The sequence below is a fragment of the Lepidochelys kempii genome, chromosome 5 (assembly GCF_965140265.1).
Source record: "Lepidochelys kempii isolate rLepKem1 chromosome 5, rLepKem1.hap2, whole genome shotgun sequence".
In the NCBI taxonomy this organism is placed as follows: Eukaryota; Metazoa; Chordata; order Testudines; family Cheloniidae; genus Lepidochelys; species Lepidochelys kempii.
Genome location: NC_133260.1, coordinates 73,922,421 through 73,938,622, shown reverse-complemented (window position 1 = coordinate 73,938,622; position 16,202 = coordinate 73,922,421). Strand labels below are relative to the sequence as shown.

Here is a 16,202-nt window from a genome sequence, read left to right as displayed (position 1 = left end):
AGTGAAAACAGATATTATAGGGATAACAGAAACATGGTGGAATAGTAGTCATGATTGGGCTACAGGTATTGAAGGGTATGTGTTGTTTAGGAAAGACAGAAATAAAGGCAAAGGTGGTGGAGTAGCATTGTATATCAATGCTGAGGTAGACTGTAAAGAAATTAAAAGTGATGGAATGGATAAGAGAGTCTGTCTGGGCAAAAATCACATTGAGGAAGAAAGCTACTAGAGCCTCCCTTGGGATAGTGGTTGGGGTGTGCTATAGACCGCCAGGATCTAATTTGGGTATGGATAGAGCCCTCTTTAATGTTTTTAATGAAGTAAATACTAATGGAAACTGCGTGATTATGGGAGATGTTAACTTCCCAGATATAGACTGGAGGACAAGTGCTAGTAATAATAATAGGGCTCAGATTTTCCTGGATAAGATAGCTGATGAATTCCTTCACCAAGTAGTTGCTGAACCAACAAGAGGGGATGCCATTTTAGATTTGATTTTGGTGAGTAGTGAGGACCTCATAGAAGAAATGGTTGTAAGGTCGAACCAAGGTTGTCCCCATCATGAGCTAATTCAGTTCAAACTAAATGGAAGCATAAACAAAAATAGATCTGTGACTAGGGTTTTTGATTTCAAAAGAGCTAACTTTAATAAATTAAGGAAATTAGTTTAGGAAGTGGATTGGACTGAAAAACTTGTGGATCTAAAGGCGGAGGAGGCCTGAAATTACGTCAAGTCAAAGTTGCAGAAACTATCGGAAGCCTGCATCCCAAGAAAGGGGAAAAAATTCATAGGCAGGAGTTGTAGACCAAGCTGGATGAGCAAGCACCTTAGAGAGGTGATTAAGAAAAAGCAGAAGGCCTACAAGGAGTGAAAGATGGGAGGGATTAGCAAGAAAAGCTACCTTATTGAGGTCAGAACATGTAGGGATAAAGTGAGAAAGGCCAAAAGCCATGTAGAGTTGGACCTTGTAAAGGGAATTAAAACCAGTAGTAAAAGGTTCTATAGCTATATAAATAGGAAGAAAACAAAAAAAGAAGAAGTGGGACCGCTAAACACTGAGGATGGAGTGGAGGTTAAGGATAATCTAGGCATGGCTCAATATCTAAACAAATACTTTGCCTCAGTCTTTAATGAGGAGCTTATGGATAATGGTAGGACGACAAATGGGAAGGAGGATATGGAGGTAGATATTACCACATCCGAGGTAGAAGCCAAACTTGAACAGCTTAATGGGACTAAATCGGGGGGCCCAGAAGGAATCTTGAATATTCATTCAAGAATATTAAAGGAGCTGGCACATGAAATTTCAAGCCCATTAGCAAAAATTTTTAATGAATCTGTAAACTCAGGGGTTGTACCGTATGACTGGAGAATTGCTAACATAGTTCCTATTTTTAAGAAAGGGAAAAAAAGTGTTCTGGGTAACTACAGGCCTGTTAGTTTGACATCTGTAGTATGCAAGGTCTTGGAAAAATTTTTGAAGGAGAAAGTAGTTACGGACATTGAGGTCAATGGTAATTGGGACAAAATACAACATGGTTTTACAAAAGGTAGATCGTGTCAAACCAACCTGATCTTCTTTGAGAAGGTAACAGATTTTTTAGACAAAGGAAACGCAGTGGATCTAATTTACCTCTATTTCAGTGAGGCATGTGATACAGTTCCACATGGGGAATTATTAGCTAAATTGGAAAAGATGGGAATCAATATGAAAATTGAAAGGTGGATAAGGAACTGGTTAAAGGGGAGACTACAACAGGTCACACTGAAGGGTTAACTGTCAGGCTGGAAGGAGGTTACTAGTGGAGTTCCTCAGGGATCGGTTTTGGGACCAATCTTATTTAATCTTTTAATTACTGACCTTGGCACAAAAAGTGGGAGTGTGCTAATAAAGTTTGCGGATGACCCAAAGCTGGGAGGTATTGCCAATACAGAGAAGGACCGGGATATCATACAGGAAGATCTGGATGACCTTGTAAACTGGAGTAATAGTAATAGGATGAAATTTAATAGTGAAAAGTGCAAGGTCATGCATTTAGGGATTAATAACAAGAATTTTTGTTATAAACTGGGGACGCATCACTTGGAAGTAACAGGGGAGGAGAAGGACCTCGGAGTATTGGTTGATCATAGGATGACTATGATCCGCCAATGTGATACTGCTGTGAAAAAAGCTAATGCGGTCTTGGGATGCATCAGGTGAGGTATTTCCAGGAGAGATAAGGAGGTGTTAGTACCTTATACAAGGCACTGGTGAGACCTCATCTGGAATACTGTTGTGCAGTTCTGGTCTCCCATGTTTAAGAAGGATGAATTCAAACTGGAACAGGTACAGAGAAGGGCTACTAGGATGATCCGAGGAATGGAAAACCTGTCTTATGAAAGGAGACTCAAAGAGCTTGGCTTGTTTAGCCTAACCAAAAGAAGGCTGAGGGGAGATATGATTGCTCTCTATAAATATACACCAGAGGGATAAATACCACAGAGGGAGAGGAATTATTTAAACTCAGTACCAATGTGGACACAAGAACAAATGGATATAAACTGGCCATCAGGAAGTTTAGACTTGAAATTAGACGAAGGTTTCTAACTATCAGAGGAGTGAAGTTCTGGAACAGCCTTCCAAGTGAAGCAGTGGGGGTAAAAGACATATTGGCTTCAAGACTAAGCTTGATATGTTTATGGAAGGGATGATATGATGGAATAGCCTAATTTTGGCAATTAATTGATCTCTAACTATTCATGGTAAATAGGCCCAATGGCCTGTGATGGGATGTTAGATGCGGTGGGATCTGAGTTACTACAGAGAATTTTTTCCTGGGTGTCTGGCCGGTGAGTCTTGCCCACATGCTCAGGGTTTAGCTGATTGCCATATTTGGGGTCAGGAAGGAATTTTCCTCCAGGGCAGATTAGCAGAGGCCCTGGGGGTTTTTTGCCTTTCTCTGCAGCATTGGACACAAGTCACTTGCTGGAGGATTCTCTGCACCTCGAAGTCTTTAAACCACAATTTGAGGACTTCACAAGCTCAGACACAGGTTAGAGCAGGGACGGGCAAACTTTTTGGCCAGAGGGCCACATCGGGTTTTGGAAATTGTATGGAGGGCCGGTTATGGGAGGCTGTTCCCCCTATCTGCCCCCCCCCTTGCTTCTTGCCCCTAATGCCTTCCTCCGGGACTCCTGCCCCATCTAACCCCCCTGTTCCATGATGGCCCCCCCAGGACCTCTGCCCCATCCACCCCCCTTCCCTGTCTCCTGACTGACCCCACTGTCCCATCCAACCCCCCCTCCTTCCTGACTGTCCCCCCCAGGACCCCGCCCCCATTCAACACCCCTCCCCCCATTCGCTGTCCTCTGACTGCCCCAACCCGAGCCACACCCCTGCTCCCTGACCACCACCCCAAACTCCCCTGCCTTCTATCCAACCTCCCCTGCCCCCTTACTGGTGCTCCAGGCAGCGCGGTAAGGGGCCAGGGAGCAGGGGGGATTGGATAGAGGGCAGGGGAGTTTGGGGTGGTGGTCTGGGAGCGGGGGTGTGGATAGAGGTTGGAGCAGTCAGCGGGCATGGAACAGGGGGGTTGAATGGGGGCAGGGGTTCCGGGGGGCAGTCAGGAAGGAGGGAAGGTTGGATGGGGCAGTCGGGGGCAGTCAGGGGTCAGGGAAGCGGGGTGGATGGGGCAGAGGTCCTGGGGGGGCCATCATGGAACAGGGGGGTTAGATGGGGCAGGAGTCCCAGAGGAGGGCATCAGGGGCGAGAAGCAAGGGGGGGGCAGATAGGGGGAACAGCCTCCCCTAACCGGCCCTCCATACAATTTCCAAAACCTGATGTGGCCCTCAGGCCAAAAAGTTTGCCTGCCCCTGCACTAGTCCCTCAGAACTCAACTCTGAGCCTGTTAGTAGGAGCACCTCATCTGATGTATATTGTCAGGATGATACATAAGGAAAGAGGTAATCTCTAAATAGCCAGCACCCAAGGGATTTATAGATATAAAATGAGAGCCAATGTAATCTATGGGGTTAATAAGCTCCCTACAGGTAGCACTACAAAGCAAGCAAACAGCTGCAATCTGCTGTAACTAAAGCTTCTGAGGGGTCTCCGTAAGTAGCCCTATATAGAGTTCATTTTAGTAATCCAATTTGGAGAGCACAGAGTAGGCATTCACGTACTACATCAATGGGGGCGTAACCTAGATAAAGGGAGAAGTTGACTAAATAAATAACTACTGCAAGACCTAAATAAAAGTAAAAGTTGTAACTCCTTAGTCAAATGTAGCTAGCAAAAGCTATTTATGGACACCACTGCCACCCAAGAATGCTAGAGAAGATAGAGATCCAGGAGGATTTCCCAGAGTACAACTCTCTTTGACAAAAGATAGGCACAACTCCTCAATAGGCAGTTAAGTCAGAATGAGAATGACATCAGCATCTCTGATGATTCCTACTGCTGGAGAAGAAACTGGGCCAACCTGCCTCAGGCACCCAGATAGGCGAGACAGAAACTGGGAGAGAGAGAGAGAGAGGAATGTACAAACAGGATGTTGAAAGTCCTCTCTATATTCCTTCACTCATTCCAGATGGCCTGTTGGGCTTTTGACAAACTGATGCCAGCACAACTTCCTCTATGGTGAGAAGATCCAACTCTCATTCTCCCTGCTCTACAGCAGCATATTCGGCCTCAGAGGACCAACAGAACATCAGTATTTGGACCACATGACACCTACAAACACTGGGGTTGCTGATGCTTCTCAAGCCAGAATGCAGCTATGCTTCTGAACAAAGCTATCCTATCTGCCCCTACTCTGTTTCTCTAGGGCAGGGGTTCTCAAACTTTTTTGCTGGGACCCCCTCTGAAAATATTTCAGGCTGTGATGATCCCCACCCCTCAAAAATTCCATGCCATGTTACCCTTACCTCTATGCAGCTGCTGGTGTTGGTGCTGCTTTCAGAGCTCTCCGCCCACCCAGTTCTGAAGGCAGTGCCACCATGAGCAGCAGTGCAAAAGTAAGGGTGGCAATACCATACCATCTCATGACCACCACCCCCATCCACCACAATAGCCTTGCAACCCTCTTCTGGGTCAGAACACCCATTTTGAGAAACGCTGCTCTAGAGACAGGTTTAAATCATCACACAGTCAGAACAAAAAGAAAAGGAGTACTTGTGGCACCTTAGAGACTAACCAATTTATTTGAGCATGAGCTTTCATGAGCTACTTCATCGGATGCATACCGTGGAAACTGCAGCAGACTTTATATACACACAGAGAATATGAAACAACACCTCCTCCCACCCCACTGTCCTGCAGGTAATAGCTTATCTAAAGTGATCATCAGGTTGGGCCATTTCCAGCACAAATCCAGGTTTTCTCACCCTCCACCCCCCCCCACAAATTCCCTGATGATCACTTTAGATAAGCTATTACCAGCAGGACAGTGGGGTGGGAGGAGGTATTGTTTCATATTCTCTGTGTGTATATAAAGTCTGCTGCAGTTTCCACGGTATGCATCCGATGAAGTGAGCTGTAGCTCACGAAAGCTCATGCTCAAATAAATTGGTTAGTCTCTAAGGTGCCACAAGTACTCCTTTTCTTTTTGCGAATACAGACTAACACGGCTGTTACTCTGAAAACAGTCAGAACAGATTAACAGGCAACCTTTTATTAATAATTTAACAGGAAGCTACTCCCAGACAGGTTCATGGGCTAACTGGTCACATGCTCACCTCCAGCTAGCTACTCCAGATGAGTCAAAACAGGAAATATGAGCAGAAAACTAAACAGTAAACAGAAATGAGCCAAAACAGCCCATTGCATGTGAGCTCTGAACACACACTGCATTTCCATATATACTACTACCCACCTTGATGCGCGCACGCACACACACACACAACCAACTGCTGTGAATTTTAATTTTTCGCTAAGAATATGAGACACACTAGTAAGTATGACAGTTTGAGAGGTCATGACTAGTATAAATTACTCAGCACTTGTGCTTTTGCAAACTTCCAATGACAGTTACAGCTGCAGATGTCTAAAATATAAAGACACTTACAGCAATCTGCATCTGAAGCCAAGGACTGAAATACTATCACAATGTTCTCAGTCAGTTATTAGCTTCTACAGGAACTGCAGTGTTTCAATCCAGATCGTTGCCTAGCAGTTGTATTCTGTTTTCTTTGCTCATTATGTTCATACTATGTGGTTCTTATGCTAAATGGAACATTTCTTTGATATTACCCTCCTCCCCCAGCTTTTTTCTTCTTCGAATGATGTTTATTTCAGGAAAATTAAACTGAAACAGAATAACACTGCATGGGTGCTAGCTTTCAACCACAATGTACCCTATAGAGCCTTTAAAGCTCTTTACCAGTTTACTGTGCTCCCTGAATAATCAGCTATGTAATTACTCTCTGCGGAGGAACTAATTTAGGGGTCTGTACCGATGCTGAGGGGGTTAGGTATGTATATTTACATGCATCACAACTAGTCTGGTAGATTCTATTGTAAATGAAATGTCTGTTCTGTATTTAGAAAGAAGGAGGTGTTGGGTGTGGTTCTTTACCCATTATGAAAATCTTATATTTAACATGAAGATTTAATGCCTAGAGCTTTGTATATCTATATTTACGTTATGGGGTATATCCCTTCACTGTGCTGGAAAGCAAGGAGGGGAGAAGGTGTAGGAGGGTGTTGCATATGAAGTAAGTGGTGGGAGGCAGAGGGAATCTGACATGGTGTACAAGACTGCTCAGACAGCTACACTTCTGTAATTCACCAAGGACCATATCACAGTCAGTAGGAGAATCTTTTGAAGGTAAAAGGATGTGTCTAGGATGCAAACATAGCAGAAAATTAGTCAAACAACCAGGGGTGCTGGAACAATTTATATAGTGGGGTGCCAAAAGCCTTTGAACCAACCGTGAACCCGGTATATAAAAAAAAACACCTCAAGCCAGGCAGTGCAGCAGCACCCTAGTTCCAGTGCCTATGCAAACAATTTACGTGGTTCCTGCTTAGAGAAGCAGCAACATATGCCAAACAAGACAGTTTGGTAGTCCACCATAAACAATCCTGCCTTACTAAGGCAAAATACCTCTTGTGCTTGATATGGTAAGCAACATGAAAATATCACCCTGTGCTGCTGTCTGCCTCCAATAAGGGCACTATTTTATTTTTAAAAAATTACTTTTTCAATATTAAAATTTGCGGCATTAAAACTGCACGTTGAGTTACTAAACATATACTATAGTTGAGATTTTCATAGCAATCTATGGCAGCATTTCTCAAAGAATGGGACTGCAAAGGAGTAGTTCAGGAGGTATCGAAAATGTATAAATTAAGATGAGCAAGCCTTTTACATCACATGTTTAGGGTTACTAGGTGGGGGGAGGTGGAGAATTGCTTTCATTTTATCATAGTGGGGGCTCAGCTTTCAAAAGACAAGTCCTGGTCTAGAGAAGCCATTAATTTTACAGGTAGATATATGTCTAAATCCCCTAGCTTGCTTTGAAAATCTCAATTTATGTTAATAAACCTTCCAGGATTTTGAATAATTACTCCTGAAAAAAAAATACTGATCGTATGCAGTTTGACTACAGACCATCAGAATAGTAAGCAGAAATGTAGATTAATTAGACAATTTCAACACTCTGGAGTTTCCCTTTCAGAGTATCAATGTACCTGCCCTATTTGTACCTTCACAGAAACATCCATTTTACATGGAGCAGCATCAGTTTCACATGGTATATTTGAACAACCCAACAGTGTGTATTACACAAGCCTTCTGCTACTAAACAAGTGTATGCCTTTTAGGGAAGTTCATCATCACTCCCACAACTGCATTGGTCGTTGGGGCACCATCATTGATGAGCAATCAACCAATTGTCTCCACCCCTGACGACTGTGTGTCCGTGAAGTCCATTCCTGTCCACTCTTTTATGTTGTCAATTCATGTCTTCTTCTGTCTACCTCTTCTTCTCTTCACCTATACTGTCCCTTGGAGAATGATCTTGAATAGGCCAGATGATCTTGTTATATGGCCGTACCACTTCAGCTTGCGCTTCTTCATGGTCGTCAGGAGGTCTTCATATGACCCAGCTCATTGGGTGATGATGTTGCGGACCTCTTCATTAGTGACGTGGTCGAAGTAGGAGATGCTCAGGATTTTACGGAAGTATCTCATCTCTACTACCTGTATTTTCCATTCAAATTCTACTGTAAGGGTCCATGTCTCACATGCATACAGAAAAATGGAGCTGACTCGTGCATGCAGCAGTTTCAGTTTGGATTCCAGGGAGATATTCTTGTTCCTCCAAATAGGCTTTAGCGTTGCCACGGTTGCTGTTGTTTGCGCAGTTCTTGCCAGAATTTCTGCCTTTGATCCTTCATCAGTGATGACTGCCCCCAGTTCTCGTCCACTGACAGTGATATGTGAGCTGATCCCGTCACGTTTGTTTGTCATCAGGTTGGTTTTCTCTGCACTGATTTCCACGCTGTATTTTGCGGAGGTTTCATCCAATCATTTCACAAGGTTGGCAAGTTCATCTTTGCTACCTGCCAAGCCGTCAATGTCATCAGCAAACCAAACATTTGAGATTGTTCGCCCCGCCCAATGCTGACTGTGAATATGTGATCTTCTAGAGCATCAGTCACTAGGCACTCCAAATAAATGTTGAACAGTGCAAACGAAAGAAGGCAGACTTACCGGACTGCAACAGTGGTGCAAAACCACTCTCCTATTGTGTCATTGACGAGAACTGCACTGCTGACCTTGGCATACAGTTGTTTAAAGGTAAGAATAAGCTTATGACCAACACTGTACTTCTTCATGGTTGTCCCGAGAGCTTCATGCCTTACTCTGTCAAATGCTTTCTTGAAGTCAACAAAGATGTGGTAGATGTCCTGCTGGTGTTGTAAGTACTTCTCACATAGAACACGGAGGTTGAAAAATCTGTTCTGTGATACTTCTTCTAGCACGAAAGCCAGCCTGTTCTTCAGCGATGATATTCTCCGCTTGTGGCTTCAATCTGTTCAATATGACTTTCAAATCACTTTGCTGGGATGGCTAATCAAGCTTATGGTCCGGTAATTTTGACACAATTGCAGGTTGCCTTTCTTTGGCAGAGTGATGATTAGTGACTGTGGAGGGCCACTCACCGGTCTGCCAGATCTTGTTGCAGATCTTGGTGAGTACATCTATTACTATTTCTCCTCCAAATTTCATCAGTTTGGCTAGGATGTTGTCAATACCTGTAGCCTTTCCGTTCTTAAGTGATCTGACATCTGTCTCCACTTCTTCACGCAGTATTGGAAAACCCTCCTCCTCTGTTGAATCTGGGCTGTCTAGGACACTAGGATCTCCATTTGTCTGGTGGTTGTATAGATCAGAGTAGTAGTTTGTCCACCTATTGATGATGTCCCTTTCTTCTGTAAGACTGTTCCCTTCCTTGTCATCAATTGCGTTAGCTTTGGTCCATCTTTCCTTTGTCAGATCTTTTACAACGTGGAAGGCTCATTTGCTATTTTTATTATTGATACGCTCTTCAATTTTAGAGATTGTTTTTCGATCCATATCTCCTTGGCCACCTTCATTCCTTCCTTGATCTTTCTGCCAATAACACTGTATTTATCAGCTCGCTCAGTGCTGTTCTTGTCTTTCTTGAGTTCTCTTCTAATGTCACACATTTGTAGTGTTTCATTTGTGACCCAAGATTTTGTCTTCTTAGGCGTTTCCCAAGCATGTCCATTGTTGCCTCATTCATTACAGCGTTGAAATTGTTGGTCATTGTCTCTAAGTTAATCGTACTTATCTGTAAAACTGGTATAATGTGTAAAATTGTAGCATGAAACAAACAGATTGTAGGTATTCTCCCAACCTCCCCCCACCCATTTTAAATATAACATACAACAGCATGAAATCAGACAGCAAAATATTGTTATAACTTCCAAGCAGGCTGGTAGAATTTGGGCAGAAAGTGGTCAAAGAGAGCCAGTGGAGAATTTCTCTTATGCAGAGGAACTCTCAGCTGTTATAAAACTAGCAGAGAGGACTCCACTGTCTCCTGTGTTATTTGTGCCCTCACCCCTGGGGGCAACTGTTTAATAATATAGGTGGTATAAAAACATATAGCTTTTTTTACGTTTCATGTGTGCCCAAACCTAACAGTGTTTGCATTTTTTGATCTGCTTTAAAAATTACTTCAAGCACAAACAGATAAGAGAATAGAAGATTCTGCTTGGTGTAGCTAGGACATATCCAGCATCTACTTCAGGTGGTGGTGGCACAAAATATATAGTCTGTAATTTACCCATGGTTTTCACAAGTGAGTGTGTTAATTAGTGAAGTTAGAATCTCCGGTAGCTAGACATGGAACTAACTCTCTTAGTCTCCTGGGACAAGGAGGATTGCTTCACCCAGGTCTCTATGTCCCTTGGGCTCTGACTAGCACCCACTAGGACTGAAGAAATGGCAGCAAATAAGAAAGGATATTAAATTCCAGTTTCTGCCCCCCTGCCATCACAATTGCTCTCCCAAAAAGTTTTCAAAAATACACACTTGAAGAGCTTTCCCACAGATTCATGCATTTCAGGGCCTGGCACCTCATCAATTGTAGTACTGTGGCCTAATTTTTTTTCTTACATTATTAGTATTTCTGGGGAAACAAACAATCAAAAAATAAAAAACCTCCACCTTCTTTAAGCTGGAATTAAGGTTATAGGTACAAACTTACTTCCAGCTGCTAATTCACATTAAAAGAAGCTAAAAATATCTTAAGTATTTTCCTTTATCATTACTTTTCATGTAACCGACTGCTGTAGTTGCCACAGGGATAATATACAATCATAAATGGTAGACAAGATGTCTGGCAACTGAAAACAGAACAGTACGTATCCGCAAGGCACACTCTCTATTAATATGTAGGACACGTTATCAGGGACCCCCTGATTTAGAGAATGAATAAATGCAAGACCAAGAATAACTCAGGGTGAGAAGGAACCCAGTGGCAGTGATGGAAATTATCACTTCACATGCTGTTGCTAACACCTATCTACAGCCAGAATACTGGGAGCATGTCAGAGGAAAGAACACAGTGTGCCTCATAAAACTTTAAACTGAGGTCTTGAAAGGTGAAGTGGTAACCCCTGAATCTGTTTGTAGGAGGGCTTGAGGTACAATAGACTAATACATTAGTCTGGAGAACAGCAAAATACATTAGATACAGCAAAATGGCTTTGGTGGATCCATTCTAGGTCCTAGTGGATCCAGATCACAGTAACTTTAACACAATTTGGTGTGATTACTGGTCTCTGTTTTCTAGAAATAGAAGGCCACGCATTGCAAGTCAGGTACAATCTCAATAGAATAGTGTGGAAGCTCAGGAATGGAATATCAGGGGATGATACAGGTCAGGATTTAGCAGGATTGTCAGAAATATACCTACAGCCCTATAAATCCTTCACTTTCATGAGTACTACATTTATAAAGGTATTGAAAGAATTTTAAAAGATATATGGATGCCTACCTATGGAAAGGAACTATGCATGGGAGAAAAGGATAGCAGAAGGACTCCACACAGGTTGCCACTGCCATTTTCTTTCTTTCTTTCATTCATTCATTCATTCATCGAAGCCTGCACTCAGGATTTTTCAATTACTTTTCTAAATTGTCAAGACAAATACATTATTTCCCTCAGAAACATGCCACAACGTTCCTCCAGTCTTATTTATACAACGACAGTTCTATGTCTACAGTTTCTTACAATCCAGAGAAGCAATGCTGGGTGCAGTACTTACTACCATTAATATTCCCTTGGATGTCAATGGGACTACTTAAAGCAGTGTACAATGGCCCAGTCCTACAGTGAGTTTCATGCAAGCATAGAGGTCTTCCCAAGCAGGGCTCAGTACTGGATCAGGGCCTCTGAGGAGTAGGAAGTGTGTGAAAGATCATGTCCTACATTTTCTCCAGGTGATCATGTGGAATACTCTAAAAATTAGAAGACAAGACCTATTAGGTTATCTTATCTATCTCCCTGCCAGCATAGAACTGTTCCCTACAGTATATTCTTTGTATACACAATCTACAATCTAGACTGTAGAATATACAGTCTAACTTTAAATGAATAAAACTGTAGGCTTCCACAAACTCTTAGGTGACTATTCCAATTCAATAGAACCTCATCACCAAAAGATCGTTGTTGATATTAAGCATATATTTTCCTTTGCTTAATTTCATCCCATTACTGCTCATGAAAACCCCTGAACCACCTTAAATATTCCTTCCCTCTCTTTCAGTATTGTAGGCAGTTCTATATTCCCCGTACTCCTACTTATGCCTAATTTAACAATTAGCCAAGCTATAGATATTTACTTCTTTTAATCTTGCCTCATACATTAATACAACCAGGCCCTTAATAATTTTAATTGCTCTTCTCTGAATTCCCTCCAATTTGTTTTAATCTTTCTGGTTCCAGGGTTCACAGAAATGTAATCAGAATTCTAGGTGTGGTCTCACAAGTGCTGTATACAAAGGAACTAACGTCAGCCTGGTCTGTGATATGTTGCCTTTTTTATTGCCACTATATTGCATTACAAACTGATATCTACATTACCATCCGTTGTCTCCCATAGGTCTTTTTTTGGTTTCACTACTATGTATCTATCCCTTCTGTGGCTTACAGATAACACATTGGGTTATTACCTGGGTTGCCCCTATTCCCTTGTTCAAATGCAACCTTATATCTTGAATACCCCTAATTCTATTCCTACTGAAGCTAATGGAAGCAGCATTGGTCCTGTGTCTGCTCCTGTCCCTCTTCTGTTTCCTCACCTCTGCCCTAGCCCCATGTCTCTCTCAGATTCTTAAAGGGGATCAACCTGCCACCCTAATCCTACCCTTCTCAATGCCCTCAAAAGAAAGTACTTCCACAGCTTGAGTGAGGAAAGAGTATCTTGTTCCCTGCCCACTCTACCTCGCCCAATTGCTGGACAATCTACATGGAGCCATTGTGGCCTCTATTCTACTTCTGATCCACCCAATGGCTTGACACAATCCCTTGCTGCTTCTTGGTGTGAGAAAATGCAACAGGGTGAGATTGGCAGGAGGGAAGGTTCTCAGTGTGTTCAAGAGAGAGATGACCATCTCTTTCTTACCTAGGATTGCATTCTTCAGAAGTCCCAGGTTAGCTGGCCATTTCTGATGGAGCAAACAAATCAGGCTTGCCATTGTCCTCAGGGCTAACAAGCATTTCTGAATTCTGAGGATCCAAGTTTGCCATTTTTAGGGATTTAACCTGTGGAACAAATTCCACTGTGTCATAGCATTACCTCATGATGGTTACCTCATCCTGGGTGATTCCCTATCCACAATAAATTCAGAATTTGTAAATGTCCTTCAAGTGCATTTTCCATCTTCCAGACCTGCACAATTCAGAATAGGTAGTAGCCTATCAACAAAACAGACAATATTGAGAAAGAGCACGTGTACATGCAAATGTTTCTACATCTATCAGAGATGCCAACCCTCCTTTATTTTTAGTAATCCTCTCAATTTTTTTACGTTATTATAAAATTACTAACAGGATTAAATCTACTAATTTTGCAAGCACACACATATTTTATGTGTATTGGTCACTCGTCACCACTCAGGTCCAATGAACTCAGCAAACAGCGCTGCAGCTGCAAGGTCGTTCTTCTCTGCCGCCCCTGTGGCACATGTACAGACTGTGCAGTGAGGGTCTGATGGGAGGCAAGCTGTGCCAAATGGGTTGGGGCACTGCTTGATTCACCATCCAAGCCACAGGCTGCTCTCTAACTACCTCATGTGGACCCTGCTGAACTATGTTAACACGCTCTAGGTAACTAGAGCATGCCAACAGGAGAAGCTGGGGCGCAGGAGGAGGAAAGAGGGAACATGATAGGAAGAACAGAGAAGAATCATCCCAGGAAGGGGGTCCAAGCCTGTGACTGGTCAAGGTAATTAAGGGCTCTAGGCAGCATAAAAAAAGCAGCTTTCCTAGCTCTGATTCTCCGCTTCTCCCTGTCTGGGGGTGGGGGTCAGGTGCACACAAGGGGGCAGCTGGGAGGGAGCCAAGGCCCCACTTGGCCATAGACAGGGATGCGGGGAGGTCCTGGTCTCTGTGGGAAGAGGGGAGGGAGAGGTCCAAGCAGCCTCCAACTCCCTCCCTACTCTTTTCATAAATATTCCTAAGTCTCAGAACAAGGCTGGCATTGTAGCATCCACTTGGAATTACAATAGAGCCTCACTTTTTAAATAAATTTGTTAGTCTCTAAGGTGCCCCAAGTACTCCTTTTCTTTTTTACTTTTTAAAGTGTAGTTAATTCTATGAAAGGTGCCAGATTGATAGCCCCAGAAGCTGCAGAGGCAAGTAGTATGGATAGCAGCAGTGCAAACTTCCCCATGTTGCCCCACACTAACATTCTCCAATCATAATGTGAAAAGACCACTTCTAGGGCTAAGAAGAGAGTTTACTTTCTATGCTCTTTCAAATCCAGCCTCCTGCAAGGGCTGCTAACGAAGCTGACAGTCAGCACCTCCCCAGTTCCATGAGCCATCCAGTCCCTTCACGGCATGCAGGCTTGCTTGAGTGCAATCCTGGATTCACAAAGTGGCTAAACACACTGATAGTCACTACGAAAAACTCCAGGGGAACAGTCCAACACGATTAAGGTGACCATACATCCCATTTTGGCTGAGACAGTCCCTTTTTAAAGGCCTGTACCGGCTGTCCTGACTTTTTTGGCAAAACTGGCATTTCTCCCATTTGTGCTTGCCAACTGATGTTCAGTTGGCAAGAGCAAACGACAAATACACAGGCAGGCGGCAGGGGATCTTGGACCTGGGTTCCCGCATGCAGAGCCTGTGGGAGGGAGGAGAGGGAGGCCTCAGGCCGGCCCTGTGAATGCAGGAGGTGGGGGGGGGGCGCTTGGGCCAGCCCTGTGCAGGGTTCTGTTTTCCCTTTGGGAAAATATGGTCACCCTAAACACAATGCTCAGCTCCGACATTTCTGTCGCCTCTGTAGCTCTCAAAGCACTTTACAAAGGTGGGGAATCATCATTTTTCAGAAGGGGGAAACCGAGGCAGAGAGGTGCAGTGACTGGCTTAGGATGGAGCATGGCCTTGCCAGACCCCTCTCGTCCTCACCACACGGGTGCTGGAACAATTTGCATCGTCGGGGTGCTGCGAGCCATTGACTCAAACTGTAAACCCTGCGTATGATGGTCACCACTTCAAGCGGGGGGTGCTGCAGCCCCCGCGTCCCTGGCTCTCGCACCTCTGCTACCACAGGTCGGCGTCTGTATTCCAGCGAGGGAGGCAGCACACGCGACTCCACTGAACGCCCATTAGCCCTAACCCTAAGCACCCGCCTCCCACAGCGAAGCAACTCCCGCCTCCTCTCTGCGCGCTCTCAGCCTAGCTTGAGCCAGGCTAAGCCCCGCCCCCCACGCGGCAGGCCGCCGCTCTTAGTGGCTGGCTGGGCGGTGGCCCCTTCCCTATTGGGGCTCCTGAGAGAGGACATGAGACAGCTTGTTCGGCTGCGCCTGGGCGCTGGGCTGGGCGCTCGCCGAGGCTCGTTGCTGTGGGGATTCGCCTGTCATGGAGGAGCTGGATGGGGTGCGGAGCGCGGCGGAGGCTTCCTGGTGAAGGCGGCTCCGGGGAGAGGGAGCCGGCGGGGCGTCCGCGCCTGGGGAAGGTAGCTCGGAGCCTGCTCTGGGCGGGCGGCGGTGCGGGGTCCCCGGCCCCCAGCCGACAGGGAGGCAGGTCCGGGGGGCTGGCGCGGGGCTGGGAACCCGTGTGGGAAGGGGCGACGCGGGGCCAGGACGGGGGGCGGCGGGACTACCTCCCCCGGGCGGGTGCGGAACCAAGGTCGGTCTCGTTCCCCTTGCCTGGTCCCAGCAGTGCCCCCGCGGGCGGCGAGCCGGGTGCATCGGCTCGGTCCGGGGGCTGCTTGGCGGAGGAGCCAGGCCAGAGAGAGAGGTCGGCGGCTCCTTGCCCGGGCTGGGTCCGGCAGAAGTTGGTGGAGCTGCCGCGGCTCCTTATACAGCCGGCGCAGACGGGGGGGGGGGGGGTTTCTGCAACCCGTGTGAATGAGACAGGGGGAGGATCGGCGCTCACTCCCGCCAGCCTCCCGAGAGGGGGCGCTCCCCAAAGCCCGGGGAAGCCCCCGAAGGTGGCACTTCCTTTCC

The 16,202-nt window shown here is 45.2% G+C and overlaps 1 protein-coding gene and 1 long non-coding RNA gene across 6 annotated transcripts in view; one reads left to right on the top strand and one right to left on the bottom strand.

Moving 5' to 3' along the window:
- Positions 1 to 11,567: 11,567 nt before the first annotated feature.
- Positions 11,568 to 16,013, bottom strand: LOC140911518 (uncharacterized). 3 transcript variants are annotated; one of them, XR_012159009.1, is made up of 3 exons: positions 15,857 to 16,013; positions 13,149 to 13,441; positions 11,568 to 11,982 (listed from the first exon to the last, which is right to left on the bottom strand). It is a non-coding gene; the product is annotated as an uncharacterized lncRNA (long non-coding RNA). The 3 variants fall into 3 exon arrangements; XR_012159007.1 differs by having other exon boundaries at positions 15,903 to 16,013; XR_012159008.1 differs by having other exon boundaries at positions 13,323 to 13,441; positions 15,903 to 16,013.
- FEM1C (fem-1 homolog C) overlaps positions 15,532 to 16,202 on the top strand; it is a 32,697-nt gene continuing 32,026 nt past the window's right edge. For all 3 annotated transcript variants that reach the window (XR_012159006.1, XR_012159005.1, XM_073344741.1), the window contains exon 1: positions 15,532 to 15,709. The gene's annotated coding sequence lies outside the window, so the exon portion shown is untranslated. The remainder of the gene's footprint in view (positions 15,710 to 16,202) is intronic.